General features: G+C 32.6%; 1 non-coding gene across 1 annotated transcript; it reads right to left on the minus strand.

The window, feature by feature from the left end:
* Window positions 1-2,250: 2,250 nt before the first annotated feature.
* On the minus strand, window positions 2,251-7,034 carry LOC107891313 (probable glycosyltransferase STELLO2). The gene is made up of 3 exons (XR_005918139.1): window positions 5,058-7,034; window positions 3,308-3,434; window positions 2,251-2,973 (listed from the first exon to the last, which is right to left on the minus strand). It is a non-coding gene; the product is annotated as a probable glycosyltransferase STELLO2 (transcript).
* Between the last annotated feature and the right edge of the window lie 5,117 nt (window positions 7,035-12,151).

Genomic DNA, 12,151 nt, shown 5'->3' on the forward strand with positions numbered 1-12,151 from the left:
TAAGGATGTGGAATGGAGAGGAGGAGGAGGAAAATTGAGAAATATATGAATGATTTGTGTATAATTGGTCATATGCTTGATTATAATTGATAAACGATGAAATAGAAATGATGCTTATATTTGTGCATTATTGGTCATGGTTTAAGCTCATGAGTGAAAATAAAGTTTCATAGTATGTGTGTATGATATATTCGGTATATGATTGGCATGAAATAATGTCATGAATGGTTTATGAATTAACACATGTTGGTAAGCCTGATACATGAATAAGTGTTGTGCTCATCCATGCTTATAATGCTTATGCTATATGTGTATTTGGCTGACATATTTGGTGTATATGCTTAGGCTTTGGCCAAGTAGTGGCTAGATTATGCTATGTTAAATTTATAACTTATACATTGAAATGATTTATCATGTGGTTAGCCCCAAAAAGAGTTATGTTTAAATACACTAGCTTGCGACTATGGTTGAATGATATGTTTATATCTTATGTGATGTGCATAGAAAACGAGTGTGGAAAGATGATGAAATAATAAGTTCATATGGCTGAAATTTAATGATTAAGTGTTAATTTCATGAAATATATAATGTATGATGAAATGTATTTAGTGTTGAAATGAGAGTAAAATAAAAATGCGAAAATCGAATAAATGATCAAATTAAGCGGAACGCCGGATTTGAGTACTTCTGATCAAGAGATAAAGTGATAAGTGGTAGCTTTAGCTACACTTATCTGATCAAGTGAAAAAGTGATAAGTGCTATACTTATTTGATCAAGTGACAAAGTGATAAGTGGTAGCCTCAGCTACACTTATCTGATCAAGTGAAAAAGTGATAAGTGGTAGCCTTAGCTACACTTATCTGATCAAGGACAAGTGATAAGTTATCATACGTAAGACCATAGTTATACTATGGCAAAGTGAAAGTGAAGTACTCAATTTTCCGTAACCGTTCCTTAATTTTGATCAAGGATGGTAAGTGACAAATGGGCCCAAAAGAATTAAAGCAAATAGATAAGTGGTTGTGTATTTATACCAGGATGATGTTGTTATTTAAGCTAAAGTGATATTTTCATTGCAAAATTGAGAATTTCATAAATGTGTTAATGAATGGTATAATCGATAAACGTTGAATTAAATGGTAAATACGTATTAGTGTTAAACTTAGTGACATTGAATTGTACGTGAATTAAATGGAAATTGCTAGTTATATGATTTAAATTGTGAGTATGAGAAATTGCGAATTGAATGAAATGGAAACGAAGCATTGAATTGCATGAGTATGTATCGGGTCTTGTAGGCCCAATTTTATTATGATTATAATGTTTTGAGGATATATTGTGAAGAGTTATAAAAGCATGTTAATAATTTTGAAAGTTTTAATTTAGATGAAATTTTATAATTCGGTTAAATAGGTTCGCAAGTGTATGTGTTCTAGTAATGCCTCATACCCTATTCCAGTGTCGGATACGGGTAAGGGGTGTTACAATCCCTACTAAATATCTGAAACACTCTTATCTCACAATTCACCAAGTTGAATTTAAATCCGACTTAATAAATATAATACAATGATCTCCTTCAACCATTATTTATTATCAAACCCAAAATTTTTATCCCTTCCAATTTAGTCCTTAATGATGCAATAATAGCTTTCAAGGTTTTAAAATTAAATCAGACTTATTCTTACTTAATACATTATCTTATTACATATTTCCTACATCTATCAAGATTAACAACTAATTTTTCTTAATTTCAACTCAATTTCATAACATTCTCTACCATAGTAACTTAGATTAATTCTTCTAATACTAAACTATAAACAATGGGTTAACAAGAACACATCTCATGCTAAAGAAATCTCTGAAATTTAAGAAGAATCAAGTTCACATACCTTGTTAATTTGATGGCCAAATGAAAAAGATCAAGTTTTGCCTAATCCTTCTTTCACAATCGATCATGGAGAAGGAAAGAAAGATGATTCTCTCCCTCCCCACTTAACATATATATATTAACCAACTAATTAACTCAGTAATTTATTAATAAAAAATTTAACCTTCAATTTTTTCAATTTTTAAAATTTTGTGTAAATATTGACTAAAAATGTAAATATTGGAAATTTGTTAAATTATGTAAAATTTATTCTCAATTTTAGTACTGACCGGATACTTTTTTTTTTTTAATGCCTCAAATTTCAGTAAGCATTAAAATCAGAAAACAAGATTGAAAATCTACAGATTGCTTCTCATGTATATACTGATGAGCCCAAAAGAGCAGAATCATTTCATTTTCTCTTCTAATAGAATCTGCAAACAGTAATGAATCATACAAATGTAATGAATCTACAGAGGAACTTACAAAAAGAACACCCCCTTTCCCCCAGAAAAATGATTATGGAACAAAGTAAAGAAAAGAAAGAAAAAGAAAAAAAACAGTTTTTCATATTACAGTTACAAAAGTAGTACATGTTTCTTTCCTCCACACTACTGCCTTTCATTCATGTTCAAACTAACTCCGTTAAGAGAGGATCACCTTCACCCATTATTCTGATTAGCTTTATAAATTCCTGCTCGCTTGACACCTTCCATGGATGCACTGCAGGTGAGTGTGCGGAATAATGTGTCGAAGAAGAATTAGCAGATTGTGGTTCTGGCTTATACACCATTGTACTAAGCACTGAATCGAAATTCTGAGGTGAATCCATTGACAAAAAGAACATGGGTATGGAAACCTTTTGATGGATATCTAGATGTCCGACCAGATTAACAAGATCAACAAAGTCCGCTACAAACTGTCGAGGAATGTAGAATATCTCAGAACTGCAAATTGTGAGGCTCTGGTCACTCCTCACAACTTCTCTATAGTTCACTTGGAAGTGAACCGGCATTGTACTAACTACCTTCCTTACCAGCTCCGCTTGCTTTGAGTACCAATCAGAACTTCCTTTGGTTGATACAGTACTCCAAGACATGGATACCTAAATGCCATCAAATGAAGAAGAAAATAGGAGCAATGACTTAGTAGTTCCTCGTAATGAACATTTCCATATTTTAGGAACATAATACGCCAAGCTTGTAAGATTATATTTCTATTTGCAAAATTATTTTTGAACAATCCAAAATGTTTTCTTCAAATAAATGGCGAAAGAAATCTACTATGTAACAGCTAAGCACTAGAACAATATAATTTCTTAAAAGAAAATACAAAAGCTGAAGTACCGTAGGTAGGACAAATAATTATTGACAACATTTTAAATATGTAAAACGAGAAGTAAAGCACAAATGCCAAGTGAAAAGGAAGAATTTAGGTACCTTATCCGTTATCCATAGCTTAGTCTTGTCTGCCTGTAAGAGATTCCAGTAATTAAGAACAGTATCATCTTCGAGGAATAAAAAGCCATCAGCACTTGAAAACCGATCAAATATCTTGGGCAGATGCCTACAAAATATGTTGAGAGACAATTAGTAAACATAAAAGATGCTTCGTAAAAGTAATTATCATTTAACATTCCAACAGGACAACTCAATACTAGTAAAACAGGCATGACCACACTAAACAGCTACGGTTTCCATGGTTACTAACTATAAATTGACCATTTAACAACAATTTGCTGCTTTTAGAAAGTCTTAATTCAGAAGAAAGTAACATACAAAACCTTAATTGTCTAAGTACCAAATGTGATAACCTGTCAAAAATATAGAAAAAAAAAAACCACACAAAAACATGCAATTATTATTGCATTTATAATTCGTAAAACTCCATTAAGATTATAAGGTAACTCTTCCCTTTTAGGGTTTGCTTAGTAGGGAGAATCAAAACAAGAAGAAGAAGAATTCATAATCCAAGGTTATGCTATAAAAAAGTAAAATAATTATGAATCTTAGTGAAAAGGATTCCACTGCACCCCTTCCTCCTGGCAAAGCTTAGCTCAAGGTAGAAGAGGGAGCCTCCGTATGATATATCATGGGAAAGAAGAGGAAGTACTTTGATTGGAAAACAGAGATGCCACAACAAGAAAGGAACGGATTCTTGACGCTGATGAAGAAAATCAGAAAAGAGGGGCCATTTAGAGATTTTAGAATGTCTGAAGGTACAGTCTGGAATCAACAAAAACTAATCACAAGGTATAGCAAATCCCGGTTTCAAATACTATGGTCAATCTACTTCATGCAAGAACTGCTTAAAGTACAACTTCGATTCTTTAAGGCTAATGGAATGCCCTTTGCGTAAGGTAAGGTTATGGATCAATTATTTATGATCAGGAGAGAGACTCATTTATTATTTTAAAATTCAAATAAAATAATTATTAGATACACAAGTTGCTTTATACAACAAATATCATCCTCCACTTCCCAATATATTACAATCATTATTTACTAGTCCCTCTGCAGTTACACCTCCAATCTATAAGATAATATGAAGGATCAAGATTAACATAAATCAACGGGTTAAGATCTTCAATATGAACAGAAAAAAAAAAAACCAAGTACAAAACGAAATTAAGCAGTTTTCTAAAAGTCTTCATCTACCCAAGCACAATATGATATCATTTTCTTTATCACCTCATGCATGTAATAACTGCAAATTATTTTCTGTGAAAAGCACGTGAAAGAAGATGATGAGACTTTCATTTTAGCTGTCCATGGATCAGTTGCTTTTACAAAAATTTCATATTGGTTGTTCATGGATAAAGTAATTTATGAAAATATGATGAACAGAAACTAATAATTGTTATCTATGAATAATATCACGGTTAATGACTTATGCCCAAATTCATTTTGTCCAAAGATTTAAAGAACAATTTATCAGGACTTATATTGCAAAACCTCCCTGGCCAGGTACAGATGAAAGAAAATCAGGAAAATAATGTCTGGAAGCAAAAGCTATCTAGTAAACCAGAATATCACTTTAGTCTACCAAAACAATATTCAAAAGCAAAGAAAGTAACAAATTAAAAATATATATATATCAATATTCTAAGAAAGATGCACCATGGAAAAATAAATTGATAGATTAAAAGTATCATGTGAAGGGTAAGTGATGATTCTTGTGGCAACTTACTTGTAAATTTGATCTAATTGACCTTCTTCAATGGCAAGATCCGAATTCTTCTGCGCAGAAAAAATAACCACAGTTTTAAATATCCGCCCGTAAAGCAGTCTCCACTCCAGGGCAGTACGTTCCACAGGACCATTGCAGAACATGATTAACACGATATTTCCAAAATTCTTCCTCCATCGTATCAAATTCCCAATCTCAGAGCTAACCATCCCTGTTTCCTCCACTGCTAAATGAACAGATGGCAATTTCTGAGGGATATATTCTTTTCGATCCCCATGACCGATATTTGCCCTTGGTCTGTCCAGCTCCAATGTCATCAACCTTGGCTGCTGATAACCTACGGCAACCAAGTCTTGAAGCCAAGCAGCAGTAAACTTGAGATCCTGCTCCGTCCAAAACCCCTCATCCGCCATGGCATAACTCAGTTCCAATATCTTCTCAAACAACCTATGCTTGTTTGATCTCCATGACACCAAGAATTTGATCAAACGACCTACATTCACATGAAGATCCTTCTCCTCTGAAAAGGGGTATGCCTCAATTCTGTCATACCGATGAACTGTAGGAGGATACACAGCAACACTACCACCAATCTCCCACAAGAGCCGCTGTCCCCAGTAACCCCTCAATACATCTGAAGCCATTGTACTAACAGAAACAGGGAGCATCAAGGCCCAAAAGGCCGATGAATGGTATAACGTATTGAACGAATTCAATGGCACCATCATACCTTGAGGAAAGGCCACTTTTGGTGCATGCTCATCAAACCTAATATCAAAGGCTTCGAAACCCGACTTCCTAGTAAAATAAAACACGGAATCAACATCCGGTAACCCGTTTGAAATCCCTTGCTGTATGAACTGTTTCCCACCAAAGACCTCAGTGTAAAACTCCTCGTGTCCAAAGTCACCCACATTTTCCAATGGTAATCCCCTAGGCCAAACTGAACGTTGGCCGAAATGAATATAAGGGTTGACTACAGTCCTATTAGGATTATCATGGCTATACTGCAATATAACTTCTTGCCTAGCCCTTCCCCTACTAATTCTACATCAAAATGTTTCCCTAGATCATTATCAATTACTTCCCCACGATCATCTGCATCGAAGATCTTTTTGGCACCATGTTGAATCGCAAACAAGTAACCGACGCTCTTTCTAACATAAGAATCGTAAGGCAAATGATCCACAACGCGAAAACCCAAATTAGCTTGCATATCTAAAGACAAAAAAATCGCACCTTTTAAGCTCCAATCACTGGGAGTCCTGGAGTTCCCAATTGCCAAAACTTGCCACCCTTTAATCTTCACCATCTTCTTCAATGCATCGGAGGGGTAATTAGAAACGGAGACAACGACCCATTGCTCTGATCTGAAATTAGCGTAAGGCGAAGTGCGGTCAGGAATGGGTTTGATGGAATTCCAGTTGATTTGAGGGAGAGAGATGGAATCCACGGCGCTCTGGGTTTCGGATTGGAGGCAAAGGAGAAAAGCTGTGTTGGTGGAGGAGTAGATGAAGAAAACGGCGGCGATGGTGAGGATTAGGACTAAGATAGTGACGATTTTGTAGCAGTTGTCGGGTACCCATGCGGAGAAGTCGAGGTTTTTGGGTTCAGACAATCTGTTGGGTTGAACAGTGGGGAGCTTTCTGATCTGGGGAGGTTTTGGAGACTTAGGAACTGCACGGTCTTGGACCAACATTTGATCTTTTCTTCTTAGATAGATTCTTCCAAACCTAAATTCTTGCTAGATCTTCACTTTTGCTCCTTAATCTCAGCTTCACTCATAGATTCCCCAATTGCATTTCTATTTAATTTGCTGTTTCTGTTGTGTAAAGAAGAGGGAAAGAAACAGAAAGACAGTCACCTTGGACTCTTTTTAATGACCTCTGCCGACAGCTACAAGCGAACACACACAACCGGGTTTCGTAGGCTTCAACGTAAATTTTTAGCAACTGATGAGTGGTAGTTTGGTGGGTCGTTGTCCTGTCTTCTTCTGCAAATATTTTAGGATAAAATACTATTATAGTAAGTAGTATATTATTCAACTCATTCCATATTCATCACTTAATTAATTTTTTTATTAATTAATTTTCAAAATTAAATATTTTTGGGTTTGTTTTAATGGATGTAAAAGTAGTTTTATTTTGTTCACCTAATACTAAATTTAGTTTTTCAATATTTATATATTATATCAATTTAATCTTAAATTTAAAAATTTTATCAAATTTAGTCATCAACGTTTACAATATTTACCATTTTAGTCCTTACTATAAAAATTGGATAAAATACTTAAAAATCTTTAAAAATTTTAATAAGTAAATATAAATATATGTTTAAGATTTTTGTACACAAAATTACTTTAAACAATATCTTTCACTTTGTTCTTTCTTTCATTCAATTGATAAAGTTAGAAATATCAAATACAATGGCCTTGACATGTAATCTCTCTCCAATTCTTGGGTTAGAAATGATAAAAAGATGAAAACACTATAGCCCAAAACTAGTATTATATATGTAGCAAAGAGTAAGACCGTCGAAGTGGGTGTCATCAACTCGTATAGCTAAAGAAAAAAGGGGACTAAATTAAAAGAGATTGAATAAAAAATAGCTTTAATTTATGGGGTTTTCACATGTTTGATTGATAAGAAAATGAGCATGGTTGGTAAGAAAAAAAAGAGGGTAAATGATAATCTATAATAGAACCATAATCTTTAAGCAATTCAACCCATCTACATAGTCTCAAGTTTAGTTCCTTTTAAATAAGCATATGCTTTAAACTTTAATGATTAGTGAAGACATGACACTTCTCACCATATAAGTAGTGTCTCCCAATCATTAAGAAAAAACTACTATTGCATGCTCTAATTCATGAGTGAGATAATTCTTCTCGTGTGACTTGAGTTGTTGTGAAGCATACACAACTCCTTTGCTCTCTGGCATTAATACACAACCTAGACCATTGTGAGATGCATCACTAAATACTAAAAATTCTTTACTATACTCAGGTTATGTCAAAACAAATGCTTTTATCAACATTGCCTTTAATCTCTCAAAACTCTACTGACACTTATTCGACCATTCAAACTTAACATTTTTTTTGCAGTAACTAGGTCAAACAAGAAGCAATTATCGAGAATCATTTTATAAACCTCCGATAATATCCGGCTAAATCAAGGAAACTTCTTACTTTAGTGACATTTTGTAACACCCCATATTCAACCCGATCATCGAGTCTGAGCTACAAGATGTCATATTCATTGCTGGAGCAACTACAATCACATTTGCAATTCAAATAAACAATTTATGTGTTATTTTAAGCTCAATACATAATTGTAAAATGTTATATAATTAAATTCAGGATATAAACGAACTTATGAAAGCTCTTTTGATAAATCGAGGTTGGTTGAGGACTAAAATATAACATTTTTAAAATTCTCAGGTTGGTGTCGCGATGTCGAAGGTATCACGTCGCAACTTTGACAAAACAATAAGTTTCATCAAGACATCGGAGATCCATGGTCACGACACCACTTTTTATCGATTTCACATTTCAATGTTGAAGGTCTGTCCTTAGGACGTCACCTACTATTTTGCACAATATCCATTAGGAACCAATTCACAACAACTTACAAAATGACCAATTCTATACCTATTCCATTTAAGCAAAGTACACACTTTCGAGCATATAATATGCCACAAATCAAACAAGCATTTCTAATCAAAATTTACCAATTTGACTATTCCAACTTAAAATCGACTCAACATATGTTACCATTTGCATATTTCAACCGTTTCAACCTTATACTAATCTCATGAATGCATTTAACAATTCATATGCTTGGGACTCGAAATAACATTACCAATTTAAGATTCCAAAATGACTATTTACATTACAAAAGTGACTCAATGTAACATCCTATACCTAGTCCGATCACCTAACCCGAGCTATAAGGTATTACAGTTGTAAAGCATTTCTATCATATAAAGATTCGACAAAAATAACCAACAAATCTATTAAACAACATTAACAACAATATGATGTGATTTGCAATCAAAACCAAGCATTAATTTAACATATAGGACCTTTAAAAAAACTTGGAATCAAATTATGACTAAACTGAAACTTTTGTAAAAATTCATGTAATACCCTAAAAAATTTTTTTACAGTAAGATATTATCTTTGATATAATAAAATAAGGAAATAAAGCGACAAAAAGGGGAAATTTTGGAGTTATGCCAACATTGGAAAGTATATTATGACATATTAGTTCAAGAAAAGATTAAATCGCAAAAGTGAGAAAAGTTTTGTTGCCCAAGAGTAAATACTCAAAAATTGAGAGGTTCAAGTGTAAATATGAAAAATATGAAGGACCAATGGTGTAAATATTTTAAGGGTGGAATGATCTAGAAACTAAGGAAAATGGATGGATTAGGACCAAGTTGAAAAAGGTGAAGAATTTTGAGGGACTAAATCGCAATTTTACTAAATTAAGTGATGACTCAAGAATGGATTTTTAAAAGATCATAAGGGCAAAATGGTTAATTAAAAGAGAGAGAAATCTAGAAGATAATGATGATGTTGGAGATATTTTATATTAATTAAATAAATAAATATTAGTTTATTAGTATTTTAATTTAATTTTTAAATAATATTTTATTATTTTATTTAGTATATATATAAGAAAAGGAAGATGAAGAATGAGGGAACCCACTATTTTTCCATGCACCAACGTGAGAAAAAGAGAGAAAGAAAGAAAGTTTTGCTTTCTTTACAAATTGGTCCTTCCACCAAAAATTCACCATTTTCATATAGAAATCAAAAGAATTTCCATATCCATTAAGAGAGAAAGATAACAAGGAGACTATGGGGAGCTAGAATATCAAGTTAGATTCAAGAAATAGAAGCTGGAGGAGAGAGAAAATTAAGTTAAAGATTGAAATCAATATGACAAGGTAAGAACATTAAGATTTTAATATATTTTTAAGTTTGATATTATTGAAAAAGTATGGAAATGATGTTAATGTAAAGTTTTCGTATATATGGTCCTATGTTCTTGATATGTTAGTGAAGAGAAAATAAGAGAAAGTGATGAGAAATAGTGTAGCAAAAGAAAATAAGGGTGTTATAAACATGATAATAAACATCTTGCACTAAAACAGTTTTGGACAGCAACAGTAGGTTAACTTTGAAAAATCACCATAAATTATGGAAATTTAATTAGAAGAGGAAAAAAATATGAAATTAAATCTTATTAAGTCTAGTTTCTTATAGAAGAAGCGGTGTAAGTAATGAAATTGTAAAACATGAGATATAATAATTTTTGTGAGACAAGGTCAGAATGAATTCGGGTTCCCCTGTTCTAACTTTGGAAAATCATAAAAAATTTTATAAAAATAATTAGAGGCTTAAATTTATATGTTTAAAATCCTGAATTAGTATATTTTAAATATAAATAAACGGTAACATCATCTGAATTCTGTACAAAGAGATAATTAATTTTTAGTGAAAAGGGGTCGGAACTGTCAAACAGTGAAATAGGGGAAACTTTAAAGAATAAACTGTACTTATTGGCTAAACATAAAATTCTGAAAATTTTATGGTAAGAATATATGTGAGTATAGTTTCATAAAAAATTTACGGATCTCAATTCGAAGTTCTGTAGCTTAAGATATAATTAATTTAGTGACTATGACTCAAGTGAACAACTTGTTATGAGTAAATAAGTAAATAGTGGTATCATGTATATATTAAGGATGTGGAATGGAGTGAAGGAGGAGGAAAAATATATGTGAATATTCTGATAATATGATTTTATTGTAAAAATAGCTAATTTACATGTTTTAAGTTTAGGGACTAAATTGAATAAAAGTAAAATTTTTAGGGTAATTTTGTAAAAATGGAAAAAATGACCAAATTTCAAGAAATGAATAGTTTTATCGTCTAAATTAATAAATTAATGAAATTATTAATTTAAATCAAAATCGCGTGAAAAGTCGAGGAAAATGGAAAATTTCCAAAACGCTCATGTATCATGATATTTATGCAATTTAGCCTAGTAAATTTACATTACTGTAATTCAAATCTAAGGCTGTGTTTGATTGGCGGAATTGATTTTTCGGAAAATCAATTACAAGTTTTCCAGTGTTTGATTGGCGGAAAACATTTTCCTTTTGGAAAATCAATTCCGCAACACGGGAAATTGGGTTACATTTTCCCTGCTCTCCTGCCTTCTAATACCTTCATTCCTTCCATCATTTCCGGTAGAAAAAGTGCTTTTGTCGACTGATTTTCCACTAACCCCCCCACAAGAAGTCCTTCATTCCTTCATTTCCTCAGTTCCCAGTGGCAGATTATCACAGTTTTCTTTCATTTCCTCGGTTCCCTCTTCTCCGGCTGATTCAGTTACCGATCCAAACGTTCACTCCGACCACCATTTATTTTTGCTATCTCCACTCCAATTTTTGTCAGATCTGTGGGAAATTTCAGGTAAACTTATTATTATAGACATTATTTGATTTTTTATGGTTTTATTTTCAATGTCGAAAAAGACTTGCTGGGTTTGTATTTTCTGTCCCGATATTAGTGCATTGTTCAGTAATTGTAAAAGGGTTTTAGGTTTTTATGCACAAAAATTGGGTAATGCAAGGTAAATAATAAATATGCAGATCAGTAATGTCTGATCCTGCAAATTTTTGTTGTTCCAAAAGGGAGTAAGACTGATGTTGTCTTAGCTTCTATTTTGAAATCATACCTATGGAATCATTGTCGGTTGCTCACCTTAATAATAAATATGCAACTTAAAGATAAAAATTCTGATATAGTATCTGATTTTAACAAATAGTTATTAGATTTAGGTGATGGAAGAATACCTAATGTCGCACTAGAGGTTAATGTAGATTCCCCAACCCATTACCATACCATATTGATTCTTAATCCCTTAACGACTGATTCAGTTTGTGCAATATTTGGCTACATTTATCTAGAACTCGAGGAAAATTTCAATAACACGACATACCTAAAGGATTAAGCTATACTGTCAACTACTAATGAAGTGGTAAACAAGGTGAATGATTTTGTGCTTCTGAGGATTCCA

This window comes from Gossypium hirsutum, chromosome D09 (assembly GCF_007990345.1).
Source record: "Gossypium hirsutum isolate 1008001.06 chromosome D09, Gossypium_hirsutum_v2.1, whole genome shotgun sequence".
NCBI classification, from domain to species: domain Eukaryota; kingdom Viridiplantae; phylum Streptophyta; class Magnoliopsida; order Malvales; family Malvaceae; genus Gossypium; species Gossypium hirsutum.